The sequence below is a fragment of the Falco peregrinus genome, chromosome 6, assembly GCF_023634155.1.
Source record: "Falco peregrinus isolate bFalPer1 chromosome 6, bFalPer1.pri, whole genome shotgun sequence".
Taxonomy (NCBI): domain Eukaryota; kingdom Metazoa; phylum Chordata; class Aves; order Falconiformes; family Falconidae; genus Falco; species Falco peregrinus.
The window spans coordinates 46626780-46647129 of record NC_073726.1 but is presented as its reverse complement, the minus strand read 5'-3'; the positions used below and the strand labels follow the sequence as shown (position 1 = coordinate 46647129).

The window sequence follows — 20350 nt, the reverse complement described above, 5'->3', positions numbered from 1 at the left end:
GGAGAAGGAGGAAAGTTAAGCTAGTAATGAATGATTTTTATAATTTCATGTTTAAAAAATTACAACAAAAAAAACAAATTAAATTTTACTCACATCTAAATTCTTTGCCCATATTTAAACTGGAATATGCAATAGCTGTTCTAGCCTGTTTGACATTTGTTTGTACAGCCTACTTGATATTCAGGTACTAAATGCTGTCTTTAGAAATGCTTGTTGGTATTAAACAATTTTTCAGAAGAAGCTGGATTTTTGCTTGACTAACATAAAGCTGTCCAAGACGATGGCTCACCATATCTATTAATCTGGTGGTAATGTTAGCTCTAAAGCACTGCTATGAGGCCCATATAAAAATAAAGAACCCCCCCCACTTAGCTGCAGATTATTTTAGCCAATGGAATAAAGACATGTGTGGAGTCTGCTGCAAGAAAGGGAATGCAGAGGTGACGGAAAAGTAGCAGGGGGAAAGAAGCAGAGAAACAGCAGCAGTTCTAAAGATGAACACAGGCTGATGGAAACTGTAAAAGAAGCAAAGGCACGGCACAGACAGGCAGTAACTCAAATTCTGTAACATCTGAGGATCATTTAACCTTTGACTCTTGTGCTAACTTCTACACAGATGTGGCTGGTATACCATTAAGTTAAACGGAAAAAATATTTCTAAATTCTGTTTCAGCTTACTCACCAAAGAGGAGAAACACAATACGCCTATCTCCACTACTCTGACTCCCCTCGCTTTGAAAATGGTTGTTCCCTTGTTACAGACTTCATGAATCTAGCCCTATCTTCTAAACTTAGGTGGATTTATTTACTTTTTATTTTAAAAGTCGATTTCTGAAACATTCTTAGCATGATATTTCATGAGGTTATTTTGACAGTCAAGTGGTAACACAGAATGTGTTGCCATAGCAACCAATATTCTTAGACAGATTATTAAAAGGATTGGGTTAACTCTGCAGAGTGTAGGTCGGGAACAACTATTACTTCTATGCATTTGCATAGACAAAGGAAGCAGACCACAGGTCTTTCCATTCTATATTTATGATGCCATCTTCCATGGTGGTTGCCCTACGTTTATGTTTTACATCTCAGAATTGTTGCACCAGAGAATAAAGTGCTTCTTGCCCCCTGGAGCAAAAAGCAAAGAACTGCAGCAGTGCGAGGTACAGGAGAGCAGGGAACACACATTAGCTGTGACCTTACACACCAGTGTAAGTGAATGAAGACAAAAGTCACAGAAAAATGTCAATACACCTTCTAAAGGCAAAAAATACATATGCATAATACCAAAGAGAAACTTTCAACATAACTACAGGAAGATGAATAATGAAACTGAATACATTTGAATCATTCAAGGGAGAACATATGAGTATTTAGCCGTTACAGGAACGGAGTACAAAAAAAATCATACCAAGATATTATTGAACAACAGAAAATGTACACAAGCAGAACGAAAAGGAGTTGTATTATTTCTATTAGATGCATTTTATATAAATAGCCTAAGACAGAGTGAGGATCACAGTAATTTGAATTAATATCAATATGAGTAAGAAACAGGAAATATTAGACAGTCAGATCATCTACACATTCAAAAAAGGAACAGTAAATTTTAGACTTCATTAGACACGCTACTGGAATAAATTGACTAGTACTCTTATGCAACCAGACAATCCAGGTATGAATAACATGATACCGGCTAGTTTACAAACTACTGCAGAGTAGGGTTGGCTCTTTTTATACTGAATGACAAATTTCTGTTTTGCCCAGATTTCTGCTATGATAAAGCACTAAAAAGGAAGCGTTAGGAGAAACGTATGTGAAGGGTCAAGAAAGAGTTATTGCTGTCACCCTTTTCACCCATCCGTGCCGTGCTGCCAGAAGCCCAGTTCTTCCCAGACAACAGGCACAAAGGAATAAGTGGGAGTTGCTGCAGGGAAAGCTGCATTTGCAAAGAGGAGGGAAGGAGTTAATAGCTGCATGAGAGAAAGGGGAGTCAGAAGTCCCCTAAATGGGGTAGACTGGGTGTGCACACCCTGGGGAGAGGGATGCACCTGGAAGAGACAGGTGAGATACAGAGAGATCTGCAATCGATTCAAGGACTTCAAACCGTCACACAAGCCCACAAAACTCCCAACCCAGACCACCCAGTTTCCTGTTATTCTCCCCTAGTCTTTGTTCCGTTCCCAGAGCTCCCTCATTTTTCTGTTGTTGTATAATTTAATTTTGCCTCCTTAGAGATCCTCTGGACATGAAAATCTGATTTTGTGTATAATGCTGGAAAGCCTTGAAATAGCCCTGTAGGGAGGGGTTTAGTAAAACCACAGTTATTTATACCCACTTCTCAGCAAAAAAGAAATAAATAAATAGAGAGGAAGGGATTTCTGTCACCTAAAGAAAAATAAGACACAACTGAGAACCTTTTATTCATGCCTGTTTTGATTAAAAAGAAAAAGTAAATGCAGTTAAAAAATGCCACCTAGATCATAGTTGCTCAATTAATTGAATTTGACATTATGAAATGGTGAAGTCAATATAAACTGTAACACTAAGCTTCAAAAAGGCCAACTGCCAAAGCTAGAAGAAACATGAGCATAAGCACTATACATCCCCCAAAAAACCCAGACAGAAAATGTTAAAAGATATTAGACATGATACGTATAAAGGAAAATTTGGTAGGGAAGCCACAAGACATAGATAAAGAACAAAAGTTTTAATAAAAGTTCCGTGTTTTCCTGGAACGCTGAATTAAGTATTAAAAATTTATTATAGCAGTAAGAGACTAACACTATATTATTTCTCCAAGTACATAAAAGAGAGAATAGTAGTATAGCAGTATGGGAGCAGTAAGATCCAGCATAAGGATACTGGACCATTACAATTAGTGCCAATTTTTATTCAGACTCTACTGAGCCTGACACAACACCTTTGATTGTCTAATGAGCATTTAGATTATATCTTTGAAAAATTAGGTATAGAAGTCTTCCTCTTCATGTCTCCAACTACATAAAAGGCAAAGTTTGCCCAGTAGGATATTTTAGACTGAAGGATACTTTATTCTATACACAGGCTAGTTGTTCTCCCAGAATATGTATGTATGTACACAACTTGACATCTCTCTCCTGATCTAAGAGAACAAACCAGGCAAAATGATGAGTACAGACAAAAAAAGCAGAGAAAGACTGTTCTGCTCTTAAAGTCAACAGGAAAAGAAAAAGAGAGCACCTTTAATCTTAGCTATTACTTAAAGCTATAAAGTTCACAGCTCAAGAAGCTTTATTCTGTGTATAAAATGTATGTAAAGTTTTGGCCTTCCTTTTTACAGATGTTAACAATTTCCTGACTACAATATGCCCTCATTTTCTAGACAAGCTTTCTCTGCAAATACATTAAATTATCCAAACTGTTTTATTTCCTTTTATTCCCTCTTTTTCTCAGTTTTTAATGAAAACTGGTCTGCTTTCTCCCTTGACATTTGTAAGCCACCACTGCTAGGCAAAATGTGATTTAATTCCCTCATTTCAGGATACAGAGGAAACTTTTTTGTAGTAGTTCAGTGAAATCTAAAACAAAACATCAAAATCTTTCTTTACTTTTTGCCTCTCTGTTTCATCATAATTATCATCTGTTTACAGAAGTATCGCAAATACCCTTTTAGACAGTATATACTAGAGCAAGATAACGCCACCAAAAATGTTAAAGATATAAAACAATAGGACCTATACCATTTGCTATTGCATCATAGTTTTGGACACTAATGTTAACTTTTCATTTATCTTGCAGTATATCACAGATTAAGAAAATAAGCTTTTTGAAAATGGAGCAGCAAAGATGAAATCCAGAAGGCAATCTCCTTCTGCTTAGGGAATGTAGAAAGCAACCAGACATTTGATAAGCTAAATGCTACCACTCAGTCTGGAACAATGAAGTCAGTAGGACTTCAAAGTAGTTTCTTCTAAAGAAATAATTTTTCAGACATAAAACCATGCAAATACTTCATATGATCCTAACCACTGGATTACAAAGCTGTGCCTCTATCCCTCCTTTGCCTTGCCCAAAGGATATGTAATTATGTTGTGAAATTCAAGCGAAAAAATACAGTTCTGTTGTCTAATATTCTAGATTTACTTATACTAAGAAATAATAGAGAGGGAAACTGTCCCTGAATATCCTCTATAAATCAGGATGAGCAGGTCGTTTGCTGCTGTCATTCCCAACAGCTGTGGCAGCCAAGCCAGGGACAGCGGAGCTGGGACAGCGTTCCTGTGCTCTCAGTGCTCCCCCTGCTGCTGCCCAGGCTGCTCCCAGAGGAAAATGCCTGACAGATGCAGAAGAGGAAAAAAAAGCAGCATTTGGACATGAAACGTAACACCATCAGTTGCTATTTTTCCACAGCAGCATCCCTACATTAACCAAATGTACCCTTCTGGGATTCAGTAATAATGTTGACAAGAAGGAGCCTCATTTACAAGACACATGCTATGTCTTGCAGACTAACAACAGTAAAATGCGTTGGTGGCCTGGGCACACCTTTCCCACATCCCCCAGCAGCCTTCTCCCCGCTTGGTGTTTTTCCGTTTCCCACCCTCATTATCTTGTCCTTCACCTTACACTGCACACCTGCAGCCATTCTTTCACATATATGTTCCTAGTTTACATTGCTTTCATAATTTCATTCACTATGACTCTCATTAGAGTTTGATTGCACCTCCTGTATTCAGCAAGGGAATACCAAGAGAACAAGGATGGTTTTGTACCTAAAGCAGCTGAATGTTGGAGAAGGTTACTCTCTACCTGCCTCTGCTATAATCCCTGTGGGATGCCGGGCACGGCATTTAAACTTCTTTGAGACGGTCACTAAGCTTGTATCCTTATTTGCTGGTCATATTGAAATTGTGAAGGCAAGTTTGCAGAAGTGCCAGGCTACATAAGGAATCAGCGTATTCCGTGATCATTTTCAGCGGTATGTGAGACTTAAGTGTTGTGAAAATCCAAGCCCTAGCCCTCCCAGAAAGGGAGAATCTTGACCTCTACACCACCGCACATCAGCCAAGCTGCATGTGATCGTATTTTCTGACTGGGGCTCTGTTAAAAACAAACAAAAAACCCAACTGGTCTCAAGTGGTCACATGCTTTGAACTCAAGAACAGTAACCTCTGAGCCTGGGAAGAAATTCCTGTAACTTGAAGTCAGCAGAGTCATGGTGACTATATGTAACAGCAGTAAAATGTAGTAACTTTAGGGAAACATGGTTAATTCACATACATGATGAAAAGTACATGAATGCATAGTTGATGCCCCTCAGAGGGCATGTGCTGCTGACACCTATCATGACGAGCAGCCCAGAAATTAATCAAGCTGTCTTCAAAGCAAGATCTGACAGTATGCAGTAAACACACCCTGGAAGTAGATGGCAAGTACAATGCACACTGAATAAGGTCAAAACTTTAAGTAAAAATGAGATTATAAAATGAATATCTGAATATGTATTCAAAGCAGGCCCATATATTTGAATTTTTAAATTCTTGCATGTAACAAATAATAACAGTACAATACCAAATCTTTGCACTACTCTCATAAAAGGATGCACACATAGGATTTTAAAACCTATCAAGCTATTAATTAATCAGAAAAACCCAGGCATAAACTAAAAATGATAAATTTTCTTCCATTGATGAAGGAATTAGTATTTTTCAAGGCTTAAGATAGCTTTTCATTTCCTAAAAATAACCATAAAAAAAAAAGTCCCATCAATGGAGTGTCATTTATTCATAAAAAAGTTGATGTTGGCTAATTGATTTTTCACTAAACATAAGAGTTTTGAACTGAGTGTGGTAATCTTAATACAAAGAGCATTTCATCTTATATATAAAGCCACTACTAGGACAGTCATATTTAGTGATCTGATATTCTGTGTGTATATCATAAGTGCAAAGCAAAAGACACCTCAAAGCATTTCAGTAAGAATTCTCATTCTTTGCTAACTCCTGTTTAATTTTGTCATGTAGGTGAAGATTTTCAAATGACAGAAAATTCAAGAATTCAATAACTTGAAAAATTGCAGAAAATGGAACACTAAATTATTCTATTAATTATAACTTAACAATAATAAAAAGGTATTTGTAAAGAATTATGTAGTAGATGCAGCCTACAGGGGTTTCATTTTTAAGTATCTTGGGAAGCATATACTGCATTTGTTTTTCAGTGTGAAATTAATGGGATGAAGCATTAGCTGCCTGAAGCTGCAATATGCACTGTCCGGATTCAAACAAGCACTTAGAACATCATTCTTTTAAACTAGTTGTAACTGTTTGAAAGCTAAGCTCGTGGGCCGGATATGGTCCCCCAGGGTCCTCAATCCGGCCCCCGGTATTTACAGACACCCCCGCACCCCCCGCCGGGGGCTGGGGGGGGAAACCAAGCAGCCGCAGGTGACTGCCTGCCACTGCATCCGTGCGCCGGCCCCCTGGTTAAAAAGTTTGAGGACCCCTGATCTATGGACTAAACTAATTTCTGGATTGTTTAATCTTGGGATTAAACTAGTTCTAACGCACTTCAACAACAAATTTACTCCATCCTACTATCTGTGTTTGGGACAGGACTGAATTGCCTTCCAAATGAATTTGTCCCTCTTAACATTAGGTAAAATAAAGTGAACCTTTGTTTTAAGCATTTGTTTAACTTTAAGCACATACCTAATATTCACAGATCAGACTATCTGCACACTTAGCATCAATTTTAAACACTTAGTATCAAAGCACGTCAAGTGTTTTGCTTGACCAAGGAAAAAAGGACTTAGCACATTGAAGCATAAAGCCCCAAGACAGAATTCAACCCAGCAAGCCGTACTGACTGCAAGGACACTCTGTGCCACAAGAATATATTTCTAGGGATGCCTTTCCATCCCACAGGCATAGTAGATTTGACCTAAGTTGGTACGTATGAAGGCTATACACATACGTAGACCATGCAAAAATGCAGGAATTTGGTAACTTTTTTTTGACTCTTGAAGTTTAAGCACATTAATAGTTCCAATTATGTTAATGGAATTTCTCATATTAATGACAGGCTTATGTGTCTCCCCGAATCACTATGCAATGACTCATTCCAAAATGTGACTCATTGTGAAAAACTCATGTACCAGCTGAAAAAGGAGTCTGATAATGAAGAGTATAGGAGCCTACAGAAAAGCAAAATCAAGTATTAATATTTGTAGGAATATTAAATAGAATTAAAAGCTTAAGCATATTTACTTTTGCATAAAGGTACAAATATAACTCAAAGTAAAGACAAGCATTTTTGGCTTTAAATGTCACAGAAAGAAAATCCTGCTTGGAGTAATAACTACAGAGGCATCTCTGTATTTACCATCCCTATACTATCTGAATGTTACCATGTAACATTTGAAAGACTCAGTGCAATGTAATTGCAAAGCAAATCAGCTGTAAACCATGTATTTTTCTTTTTTTAAAGCTGTGAAAGAGAGGGTGGGTAAGTGGGTGGCAGAATGACGAAACTTATAGAAAATACATTATTTGTCATGAAATAGAGCAGAAGGACCAGAAATTAAAGTAGGGGGGAAATCAGGTGGTAAGTGAGTAGGCAGAAGTCACCACTTTATTACTCCTCCAGTGCAGTTTTTTATTTAGCATACATATTCTCAGTAAAAGGTTGTTACTGAAAATGCAGTTATTCCATTAAGTTCCTGTTGGCTTAATGAAGAACATAAGAGAAAAATTGTATCTGAATAAAAGCCAATCTAAAGAGGAACTATATACAGAATCTGAAGATGAATGCTGGTTAAGAGTGGATAATCAAAAAGGCCTTGAAGAATGTCTGTACTAGACAGATCCATCAGTAAGAAACGACTAGTAGTTTGCCATACTGTCACCTAAGTGCTAAATAGAATACAAAAACAATGCAGTGGAATAGCTGACAAGCAGTTGAAACATCTTGACAGGGCATAGAAGTTGAAAGCCTAACTGGAAAAGATCAGTCAAATAATAACCTACCTTTTGACCTCAGTAAAACATGCAAGAGCCCAGACACTTCTAGAGGTATTAGAAAAAAAGGATCACCCCCCCCCCACACACACACACACCCCCCCCGTAAGAGATGCAGAATGCTATCAAGTGGACAACAGCTCCCAATGCAGCCTGATTTACATGGTAGGTGGAAGCCTGATTTACGTGGCAGATGGAAGCAGAATTCAAAATCATCTTCACTAGGAAAGCAAAAGCATTGCTATGGCTGGTAGGAAAACGTGCCAGTGTGAAGTTCACATATTGCAAGCTGCTGCTTTTTCCTGTCTTATATAGTTAAGACACTGCAGTCATCTCAGTAACCAGTACAACCAGAAGATTTAGGATAGTGTTTGCTCTTCCTGTACTAGCTCATCTCTATTGTTCTTTTTACCTGTGGTAGATTCAACATAGTATGTACACATCTACCGAATACAAGCACACCTTTCTGTTGTTTTTCAGACATACTCCTAGACAACTGAATAGCTAATAATTAAATTCTTTCTTCAGCCAGTCATCATACAGTGTCCTAAGGGTCCTGTAAAACAGAGATGAACAACTCTGTCAGTAACATGCCTTCATCTACAACTTCTGTGTAATACACTATTTCTTATGAAGTATTTATGGCTAAATAAGTGATCTGTAAAAATTATTGAGATTTCTTAAAGGAAGTACTATTTTGGGCAGAGACAAGGTAGTAAATACTCCAATAACCACAAGGAATCAACTATTAATAATTGAAAGAAAGACCAGCATAGGAATAAAATATTTTTACATTTTAATATTACTTTTGTCAAGACTGACAAGCAGTCCTGAGGCTGCTTCTTTGCAGACTGTAAACAGTTCATATTCCATAGATACTGGGCAGAGCACCAATATCAACAGAAATAATAGCAGTAGTATTAATAGAAACTGCTCAATCTCAAATAACTACTGAAGCAAATAAAACTGAAGAGACTCTTCTGAGATTTTCCCTCATGGCACTAAACTGAAACTTAAAATAAGTTTAGGAATGACAGATGCCAAGAGCAAAGAAATTAGATTATCAAAAACGGTGTAAATCAGTTCTTGCATCCCTCCAGAAAAGTAAAGAAACTGGTGTAAAAACAGATGCATGCATGGTCTAGTAATCCTACTTTCTGCTTCTAATCTCAAAGTAAAAATTTATACCACTGAACCCAGCCAAGGGTTTCAGCATAGTGAAGTTACAGAAAAGACAAGAGGTGCATTTATAGCACACTGTTGATCTGTATTAATTCCATGGGCAAACATTTCTAATGCATAGTAAATATCAGTCAGTTGCCCCTTAACTCTGAATTACTCCTCTTCTTATATTTTACAGAGGTATAAGAATCTGGTCTAATATATTTTTCTGCTATCCATTTTATACTTGATGAGCTTATTCACAGGGACTGAAAAAATCTGCCAACAGAATGCCATTAAGATTTATGTCATGAGAGGTCAACTACTTCAAGACTTAAGAACAAAAATACTCTATTTTTTGTATGTCAATCATAAAATAAATGTATCTGTTGTCATTAGGACAGAATGAAATTAAACAAGTGGTCCAAGTAAGTTGCCCAATATTCTAATTTCAGCTACTAGACAATCTTTAAAGAAAGCGTTCTTTTGTATTAGCTTATCATGGGTGATCATTTTGCCCTGTGAAATATGGCAGAATACTTACCATTAGCATTATTTGTATACCTCTTACTAAGAAGAAGCAAAGAAAGGAAACTGGGGCTGCTGCTGCTAAGAGACTACCTACTTATTCAACTTCAAAAGAATCATAGAATACAATATAGTGAAACCATACATTTACACTTATCCTTTAATAGGTCCTGTAGGGGTTCACATAGCTCTGATGGATTAGTAGGCTCCATTTTCTGTTTACACCACAGGGATAAAACTGTGCTGTTCCCCTCACTACAGAAAACAACTCAGACACATGCCCACGTGGTTCTCTTCTCATGCATTTCCTATCAGATGGTGATCATCAGGCTTTACTGTCAATTCCAGGCTTAATGACTTTATCCTTATACTAATAGAGTAGACATGAAATCAGTGTTGACTTCAGGTATATTCAAAAGATATTAAAGATTTTTTTCCCCCTTTACTTTTTGTATCCTGCTGTGTAGGTAGAACACTTATTTTTTCCAAGGTCACTATGTATTAAAAAAATACAATCAAATCTGCATGGGTACCTGCTGACAACATTGATAGAGTTCTAGAAATATTACAGAAATACCTACCTCTGTATGATGCAGAAAAATAAAAAGCTAAAAAGTTCTGGAATTATGTATTCCTTGTTTAAAATTGCAGGATAGAAAAGAGTATATTTTAATAAGAAAGAAAAAGAATGCTTTAACTCAGGTATCTTTTCCCTAGAGTAAATATCTACATATGACTGTGGAAAATAAATCTCCCACATATCCAAGCTCAAGCTTTTACAAACTATCAAACGTAATTTTTCAAGAGAGCAAAAATATGTTCAGAAATTAAAATCTAATCATACTTAAACGTTGGAGAAGTCCTTCATATTCCATATAGACCACATACCAAATTGTTACATGGTCCATTGCTCAGATGCGATAAACCAAGTAATTATTAAAGTTTCACAAATATTTCTCAATTCTTAATGTTAAAACTGCCAAGCTACTGGAGGGACACTTAGTTCTTGACTGAGCTACCTCTACACTGAGGTTCAGCGTCTATCTTTGGGCACTCTGCTTAGCCTCTAACTGCCACCCCAGAAAACTGACTTTCCAAATCCTCTGTCACATCTGTCAGCCCCACGTAGATGTCTCAGCTACTGACTAGAATAGCACTAGATGCCTACGTGTATGCAATTGTCTTGAGTGCTTCAAGCTGGGATTCCGCTGCCAAGCATAGGCATCCAGCACCATAGATACTACAGGGTAGCTGCTGACACTTAACTGCTGCTCCTTAAGGCACGACCATGTTAGCCCCATGCAAAAGGCACCCTGCACATCAACAGACATGAGATACTTAATATTAAGGCAGGTGGATCCCACCTTTGGAATTTCAGCACCCCTACTGGTGATACTCTGATTAGCCAGGGAGAAAAGTAATTTTAAGAGAACCAAGTAAGATCACGATGAGAAGAACTTTTTGCTCTCTTCTGAGGGAGAAGTTGAAAACCTGATTCTGGCTGGAACATTGGAGAAAAGTCTGAGAAGAGGAGAAACCTGAGGTGAATACACAGCAGGAGTCCATGACAGACTTTTGGCAGATGCCTAGGGAAGGTCAGGGCTTGAGGGAAACAGCTCTGGTGACCGATATTCTAGAAACAGCAAAAGTCATCCACCCCCCTGATGATTTGGGTTTGTAATAATATGACAGAGAGTTGATCTTAATATTATAAAATCACCTGCCTGGGTGGAAATCTCATGGTATTATCTTCTCTCTCTTTTTCAGAAGTGACTGAAATTCACTCAGAAGAATGAAGTTGGAGACCGTAGCTTAAAAACAGATGTCATGTTGTACATACTACATATTCACAGGATGATGGGCAGTGAGCGTATAGAAGAAATGGAAGAGACAAGTGTTCTGCTATGCAAGCCTGGCGATAGTGTCCACGATGGCACAGGCAGCTCAGGGATGTTAAAAAAGAAAAGGCACAAACAGGGATGAAAAAGAAGGTTCTCTGAAGCACTGAATAACACACACACACACAAAAAGATATTTCATTAAAACAAATATACTTCATATTGGGAAGATCATCTCAAGATCAGTTCTGATAGAGACCTCAGATCCTGGCTAATCCTGTTGAGATTAGTAGATTACTTTGGTCTTAATCTAAGCATAATGAAACAGAGGTTAGTCTTCAAATTATGTATGTGCTCAGTACTACAATATATGACAGTCTCTGCAGTTAATTGTAAAAAAACCGTAAAAATCTACTATGGTTAATTTAATAAAACATAGCTGTCCAACAGGATTCTTGAGTAGATAAAATACTATTAATCATTTCCAGAGCACCCCGAATTTACATACAGCTTTATAGCCATAAAGACAAACAAGCTCTTTGATCTGAAAAGCTTAGAATGTAATTACTTTATATGGAAAAAATGCTACACCCATATCTGAGATCCTTATGTAAAAGAGATTTAGCTAAGTCGAAAGAGTCCACAGCAGGGCAAGTGAAGTGGTTGGTAGCATGGCAAGATTTACATACAAAATAAACTTGAAAATGCTAGGATTACTTAGTCAGGCAAAAGAAAGCTTTAATAAAGGACAAGCCTGAAGTATTGCAAGTTATGGTGGGTGTGCGCAAACTATTTGTTCTTTCCTACTCCGTCCAATTTTACTGTATAAGAATAAATGGAAGCATATACTCAGCATATAAAAGAAGATGTCTATACATTGAGCATGTGTCCTGCAAAACACAGTTATACAGGGTCATTGCAGTAAACAATGTGACAGATTGGAGTAAAAGGATTAGATACATTTAGGATTCACCAGTGCAAGCTAAATGCGTAACAGCATTCAGAGAGATTTATTTGTCTGTAAGCTATTTTCCTGCAAGTATCTGATAGTCAAGGAATTTGCCACACACATACATAATTGCACAGACTGGTTAAATATTCCAGAAAAGCATTCCAGTGGAAAAGGAGTAGGTACTGTTTAATGCAGATTAGATGAACTGGTGGCTAGGCCAGCACCTTTCCCTAGTTATACTCTACTCCATGTAGTTTGAATCATACCAAGTGTTGTCATGTTTCAAGATTTTATATTCTTAAATAAGTGCTGACTATCTCACAGGGTAGGTCTATGCTGCACACTGGAGGATTGTTTAGAAATACTTCTACCAGAAATCGCAGCAGCAGGGAGCTGCAGGCTAATTTAGTTGGCTGTGAAACATGCCACTGGGAAAATTATTCTGTGTCAAGTTCCATGCAGCTGCTGTTAGGATCCCTCTAACAGAAATCTTTACAACACTGTACTGAAGCATAGCATAACGCATAGATATAAAATATAACCTATATGAATAGCTATAGGACATAAGCCAGGAAAGGATACATTAAAAATGTCTGAACTTCCCTTGGCTAGGTAAACTACCTAACAGAAGGGGAAAAAATTTACATGAAGTCAGTATGTTTCCCTCTGTTTCTTTGCAATATCCAGCTCATGCTTAAATAGAATTTAGAAATTTAGTGGCTTGTAGTAAGTATATCATTCTGTTGACCAAGTGGATGTTTGGTACTGGATGTTGCTTTATAAATGTCTTATTGAAAAAAACAGCAGCCACAACAGTTCTAATCAGCGGGAAATACCACTGCACATTAGAAACTGGACTAACCTGGAAGAAATTGCCTTCATATTTTTAATTCTCACAGAAATAAGAGTCAGTATATGCTTGCAAAATAAGATTCATAACTGAATTACATGTAAGAGTTAAAAAGCAACTTAATACAAAATTCTTGCAATATTGAAGTTTGGCAATACATAAACTATCTATCATTATTATAAAGGGGAAATTAAGTAAAGTGACAATAATCCAAACACTGACACTCAGTATAATTATCTTTTTTTATATATATACACATCATAAATACCTGCAAAATACAGCAAAGCTGAATTATCAAATTCAATAAATGTCACTATATTAAATAACATAAAATTTATCTGCTTCTCTCCATGGAGTCCCAAATAATCAGGCCTGATTGTCTTACTATTCCCTAATGAATAACTAAACAAAATTGTTCTTGAATGTGTTTTTAATGTATCCTCATTAGTCACCCATTGTATATACTTCTGGCTTGCTCACCATCATTGTCATGTAGAATTTTGTCTTGCTCTCTCAATAATGCCTATATGCAAATGTATGGCTGTTAAAGGCTACCCCATTTGATCCAAAATAGTAAATCACTTTACTCCAGCATATTTGACCACTCTTATGCATTACAATATTTTAGCCCAACCATTATTCATTTAAATGTTATGTCAAAAAAACCCAAACCAACAGTATTATTGAATAATTTTACTAAATAGTTTACCTCAATATTTTTCAACAAATCCCAGTGATACTTTGTAAAATTAAAAAGTGCACTTTTTATAAAAAATATTTTTTCTTTGCCTTAGAAAAAAAATGAATCTGAATAACTGACTTATATAAAGGACCATGAATAAATTATATTCACCTCCAATATATTAATTCTTAGCCATCTTTCAAAAACACACAATTTTATGCTTTCAGATCTCCCCTTACATGTAAGCCAAACACAACCACAGTTTTATTGCCTTTATATACCCTCATCTTCTTGATATTCTGACATAAAGTATAAAGCAGATCTTCTCTTTGATTATGTAGCATCACTGTTTTCAGCAATGTTAATATAAGATGTTTTAAAGTGTGGGGTTTTTTCACTCTCTCTTAACGTACGTATCAACTTCCCTTTCTAGATGAGAAAAGTAAGTGGAAATTGACATTTATATGCCTGTGATGAAATCCAATTCTTTTTCCTGAGACTACACAGAACTTTTCTTCATGTTTAAATTTAAATTACTGCTGCCAGCCTTTATTATATAACCACATTAAATTTAACCAGATATACTGCTGCCACTTCCTTGAAATCCCTATGTAGTGCAGCCACTATAATGCTACATGGTTTTACTATCTTTAGTTTTACTCTGTAAGCAAAAAAATCAGGGGCACCTTATGACTTAAGTTTCTTAGGATTTATTCCAGGTAATTAAGTAAAATCCTTTAACATATACTATGGTGGTAAATGCACAAAAGCACTTTCTGGAACGATGTCTTTCATCTAAATTCATGTCACATATTCAAAGACAGTAAGATACTGCATTTGCACTTGCAAATCATTAATGTAGTTTATGTATTTATGCTTCTGAACACAACAGCGCAAATGTTAAAACAAACATTGCAAGCAACCACCTACTACACAAGATTAAAGGAACTGATCTGAAGAAAATACTTCAATTTGAAGCTTCAGCTTCATTAAGTCTCTATGGCAGATTTTTATTTTAAAATTAGGTTTAGTTCAGAAATGTTGATGACTTCTAAAAAATATGGAGAATCATACTTGTTACCAAGTGAAAAGAAAACATGCTTTTCAAATTCATTCTTAAGGACTGGAATAAACTTCTGAATACAGAATAAGATGAATGTCTTTTAAGAGTCAGTTATAAGAAAAAAATCATTAAAACAAAATATCAAGCTTATGAAAGGAAAAGACTGAGATGCATTATATCCAATACAAACACCTTACAAATATGTATGTACTCATGCACACACATATGAAAGTGCAGAAGTTATCAATAACCTTTTTTTTTTGCAATCACAGGCTGTCCAAAGGAAATAAAAAGTAACATATCATTCTCTGATATCCACAGGAAAAAAAATTTTCTTATAAGGACAAAAAGCCCAAGTTATATTTTCCAAATTTTTTTAAATTAAGATAAACAACCAGCAAATACATTGCAATAAATACAGCATATTTCTGGTTTTAATATTATATTTAGAATAATTTGTTCAAATTACATGAATATATACCCAGAAACCTCAAACCCGACAAGAAACCGTAACAATGTTAGTACTCCAAAGACAGAGGAATCTAAGTTAGAGCAATTTACTTGCAAGAGCTCAGGAAGATTCCTCACAATATACACTCTGACATTCTTCTGTTCATGTTCTGGACACCCACAAATTTTCTGGATCCCTGCTTTGAATGTTATACCTTTTTAAATTTTCTTACTTGCTCATGAATTCACACAGAGTTTTTGAATACACACTTTATGTGTAAACTCCATGTTATAACACACCTCTAATTTTAGCCTTGATATTTTAGTTTGTAGTTTAAATGTATGCCATGATGTTCAATAATTTTTCCCTTACAAGAATTACAGGTGTTTGTTTTTAAGCTGTTTGTGTTATCAACTGTGTTAAAAATCCATGATTTTAGCGTAGCAATGAAAAAAAAGATGGAAAATTCTTACATAAGATGGCTGCTTTTGTTCTTGAAATTACTGAGCCAGACTGCCATCTATTGGAAAATAAATATCTTTTAAATTAGACTTTTTTTTTTTTAATTGAAACTACTGTAAGTTATTGTCAAAAGCTGATTTTGCTAGCAATCATACTTAAGACAGCTTAATTTTTTATAAGTTAACTAAACTATGATACATGCAAGGATTCTCCTACATCTTTTTCCACGCCTTATGTTTCTGGAACATGTTTTGAAGTACAGCTACTTTTCTGACTTTCTGAACAATCAGATCCTAGTTATTTGGAGGGGAAGTTTTGTATTTAGCAAACACAGAAAAACCATTCCATGTCAGCACCGAACAATACATAAATATAAAGTTTTCCCAGCTCACCTGTGCAGCAGCTATCAGGGTTTTCCATGTCTTTGCATATACAGGGGAACTAAAGAGTTTATTCAAGTCACATTGACCATAACGGGGAAAAAAGGCAGACAGAAACTGGGAGTAAAAATCTACAAATCCACCATCAACCCCACCTAGTGTATAAGCCTTTGAGAAAAACAGGCAATTCCTAAACTAAAATGATGCCTAGGCATATAAATGCCTTTTTAGATCTCTCTCCAAAGTAGCATACTAGTCCACATTTCCAGTTGCAAAATTATGTTCAATCTGCCCTTTAATTCTGTGGAGGCAACGAACAGGGGCTTACTGCCTGATGTCTCATAAAACATGTTTTAATGACCAGTGAAGGCAGACTAGGAAACATGGAATTATTTTGCATGACAGCATATCGGAAGTACATTGAAACACAGCCAGAGTTGTGAAATCAAGCAATGAAATGCTAAAGTTTCCAGTGTCACTTAAAGTTGACTTTTGTTTATTCTTTATAATGTACTCTTCAAATAAAAGGTCACATTAACTTCTCATCTGACTTTGTGCTGTTCAGCAAACAAGTAGAGACAGTTTTTACCCTCTTCATTAATTGCTCTCCTCATTCAGGAAGCCAACTCAGTCTGCCTTTCCAGAACCTAAGAATTCCCCCTTTCCTTTTCAGCTTTTGGAATAGAAGCGTTCTGTGGGGGCATTTTTACTCTCCTCCAGATGTGTTCCTAGCCACATCTACACCACAGTGTCTATTCTTATTGTCCTGACTTTTATTTACTGCTCCATTGTACCCTCCCCCTCCCAGATGTTCATGCCTCCGTCTTCATGATCCTTACCTGCAATTTTCCTATTGATATTTTCCACGTCCTGAGGAAACTTAAAAGTCAACACAGAGATGACTAGTAATTTAGAATCAAGGTGACTAAACCCAAAATTTTCATCCATAAATTTTTTTCAGTTTCACCCAACCTCAGTTGTGCAAACTCTACTTCCTATTTGACTTTAAAATACTGTAAGCACAAAAACCTCTGGGTTTTTTTGTTTTTTTTTTTAATGCCTTATGTCACACATCACACACCTGGTCAACAGACATATATTAAGTAATAAAGTGTATGGTGTTTCCAAGGTAAAATTTGATGAAAAGAAGGAAGTCCCTTGGTCCAAACATAGCAGAACAACTTGCTATGTGGCTGGATGAGCAATTGTCCAATAACCTAGCAAATGGAAGAATAGATAAAATTCTGTCCTTGACCTAGGACAGTTCCAACCCACAACTTCTTCAAAAGAAAATGTGGTTTTCTACAGGTGCTCTATCACTGGGCAACAAATAACGTGAGACATCTGAGGCCAGAAAAGGAATAGCATTTGCTAGTGAACAGAGAGTCCCAAGTCCTACTCTCAGCATTGCACTGGTATTTTTCCAGTGGTTGTAAAATCCAGAAAGAATACTGGAGGGGATCAACAGGTCGATGCTCAGTTGATTTAATTTGAGAGACTATAAAAGTCACACTAAAACTCACCCTTATGCCACAGGGAGAACTGAACACCGTTCTTTCACTTTCCAGATTAAGCCTGTCACTGTGAAGTTACCACATTAAATAGCAAATATCCCCACTACTCTTACACTAAACAGTGAGCCCTGCTCTTCCAAATAAAAGTCTGCCACTTAGATTCAGGAGAGAATTCCAGGCTGTGGATTCTAGATAGACAGACACTTCCTTCTGCAGTCTCAAATCAATCTAAACCTTATTTAGCCAGAGCAGTACCACAACCAGTTGTTAAAATAAACGCTTTGAAATACTCTGCTTTCTGATGTTTTCTCTTTCACATGCCTATGCCATCCTCAGGAGGTGGCTCCTGATGCTCCTCGCTCCAATTTGAGAAGTTTTTGACCCACAAGCTACTATTCCAAACAGAAATTCCCCAGTCTTGGCTTCTTATTTCTCTGAGCAATGGCATAATACAAGAAATGCAGATGTCTCCAAGAAGCCAGTTCCTTTGCAGAATCTTCCTAAGAGTCATGAAGTGTCTTGACCTGGGTTTTGGAACCTGTTCAGATCACTGGACTACAGAAGTCATCGAAAAGCCTGTACCAGTCGTCATCTCTGAAACCAACATTTGTCCAGGAAATAGATCATCTGACATTACCAACAGGGATCTGACTTCTACAGCTCTTCAGACCTGACACTGGCACAGTCAGCAATGAAAGCCGGGGGGGAAACTGCTGATCTGAACCTGAAGTAACTGCTCACTTGTAGAGGCACACCAGGTGCACTTCTCAGCCCTGTGCTGGAGGTGGTAACAACACTGTCCTGCAGGCCGAAAAGACTCTGTGCTCCAGTGTTACCACACTTCTGTGATGCCCCTGCTTCCATGGTATTTTGGGATGTGCAGCAGCAATGAATGCAAGCTGAATGAATGCACACAGCAGAGAAGATCTCACTTACCCTACTGAGATTTTTATGAAAGCTTCCCAGGGAGGAGAAAACTGAAGACAGAAGAAGCTGTAAGAATCTTTCTCTTCTTTAATACCTACCCAAGGAATCTATTTCTGACTCTCCATATCTATATATGTCTCAGCTTCTCTCCTTCTTTCTGTTTCTCCATGTTCTTATACATAAATATTCATTTAAGTTTCTTCAACCATCACCCTACTGTCACACTCCTTCTACCACCATGCTTGTTGGTCCTGTCCCCAAAGTAGTTTGGCAGCATTCACCTTGGCACCCATTTTCAGAGCTAAACATACCTCTTCATTGTAGTGCTTTTTCCTCATTGTTCTTTGATGGCTCCTTACAGTGTGTGTGGGTTTTCATATCACCCATGCACTATACAGGCAGTCTGTACACCAAGGGAAGGCAGCACTTCTCCCAAACTAAAAGACACTGTGTCAAAACTGGGAGCAACTTCCTTTTTTTGATGCAAAGCAGACAGGTAGCAACTGAACAGACTGAGTGACCTTAAAATACTTGATTAAATAGATGGTTTAGATCAAACAGGAAAATTCCACATTACACCAAAGAATCCTCTCCATATAAGCCTGCATAGCTGGGTTTACTCTAGGGAAAAACATGCTCTGTCTTCCATCCTGACTTCACATTGGAATTGTGTACCCATCATCTTGAGTCTAGTTTTCTTCGAAAGAAAAGCTGGGTGCACTAGCAGGAGAGCACCACAACATGCTCTAAACAGTCCCCATTTCTGAAAATTTAATTTCATATCTAGTTCGATATACAAATATATTAAATGTCAAAAAATGTATTACCTAATTTACCTTTGTATTTGCCTGCTGCCCATAAATTACAGATTTAGTGTTTGAGTACTTCCTATTCACAATGTATTTCATTTAGGTCTGTGAAAATTTCAATCTGAGTAGACAGAATTACATAGATTACATTTTCTGCAAAACAGCGGCTGAACAGATTTAAATAGCAGTTAGCACCTAAATACAGAGACACACTAGAAAAAAAATGTACAAAAATGTTTAAATGGGATCAGTACCTTGTTCAGACTGCCTTCAATAAGGGTTATGTATTTAGTCATTCAAACATCTAGAAGGGCTTTACAAAAGTATCTACTGCATTTCAAGGCAGCTAACCATCTTCTTAAATATCATTCTGTCTACATATATTGTAATAAAACCTCTAGAAATTAAAAATACTTAACTTGCCACGATTTTCCCCACATATGAAAGCATACTTTTTCTTAACTTACAAACAACATTAATGGAAATTTAGCACTTAGCATTTTCCCTCTGTTCTGTGTGTTATCCCTGGGCAATCCCATTTACTTTACTTCTTGAGGAAGGTAATTCAATTTTTTAAAAAAAAAAAAAGCCTTGCTACACTACAGAAAAAAAGAATCCTAGAATGCTTTATTCACAGGATTAGAAATAATTAAGACATTTTCAATTTCAGTTGGAAATCACTGATGTATCACAATCACAACAATTTTCAATATTAGAAACTCAGTCTTTAATACTA

At 36.7% G+C, this 20350-nt stretch overlaps 1 protein-coding gene across 4 annotated transcripts in view; it reads right to left on the bottom strand.

The window, feature by feature from the left end:
• Positions 1-20350, bottom strand: part of ANKS1B (ankyrin repeat and sterile alpha motif domain containing 1B) — a 442036-nt gene that overhangs the window by 333717 nt on the left and 87969 nt on the right. The window lies entirely within an intron of this gene.